At 73.2% G+C, this 369-nt stretch overlaps 1 non-coding gene across 1 annotated transcript; it reads right to left on the bottom strand.

Annotated features, from left to right (window-relative positions):
- TRNAA-CGC lies at positions 1–72 on the bottom strand. Its single transcript has one exon. It is a non-coding gene; the product is annotated as a tRNA-Ala (tRNA).
- Positions 73–369: the final 297 nt, after the last annotated feature.

Here is a 369-nt window from a genome sequence, read left to right as displayed (position 1 = left end):
TGGAGATGCCGGGGATCGAACCCGGGGCCTCATACATGCGAAGCATGCGCTCTACCACTGAGCTACATCCCCTGGCGAGGGGCGCCGGCCGGGCAGCCTTCCTGTCCTGTTAAATGAGCGCGACGCTTCGGCGCTGTCTGGTCTCCGACCTGAGCGTGGCGGTGCGGGAAGGAGAACCCCGCAGCCTCGTCCGTCGCGTCCGCGCCGCCCCCGTCCCGAGCCGGCCACGGCCCCCGGCGCCCGCGGATGCGCAGGGCGGAGCCGCCACGGCCGTCCCGCAGCCCAGGGCCCGACCCGGTGCCCGCAGGAAGCGCGCAGGGGAATTCCAGGACGCTCGGAGGCACGTCCTGCCGCCAGAGGCTCCCGGAA

The sequence above is a fragment of the Enhydra lutris genome, unplaced genomic scaffold (assembly GCF_002288905.1).
Source record: "Enhydra lutris kenyoni isolate GAN:26980312 unplaced genomic scaffold, ASM228890v2 scaffoldscaffold93, whole genome shotgun sequence".
Lineage (NCBI taxonomy): Eukaryota > Metazoa > Chordata > Mammalia > Carnivora > Mustelidae > Enhydra > Enhydra lutris.
This window is presented reverse-complemented; position numbering and strand designations above follow the sequence as displayed.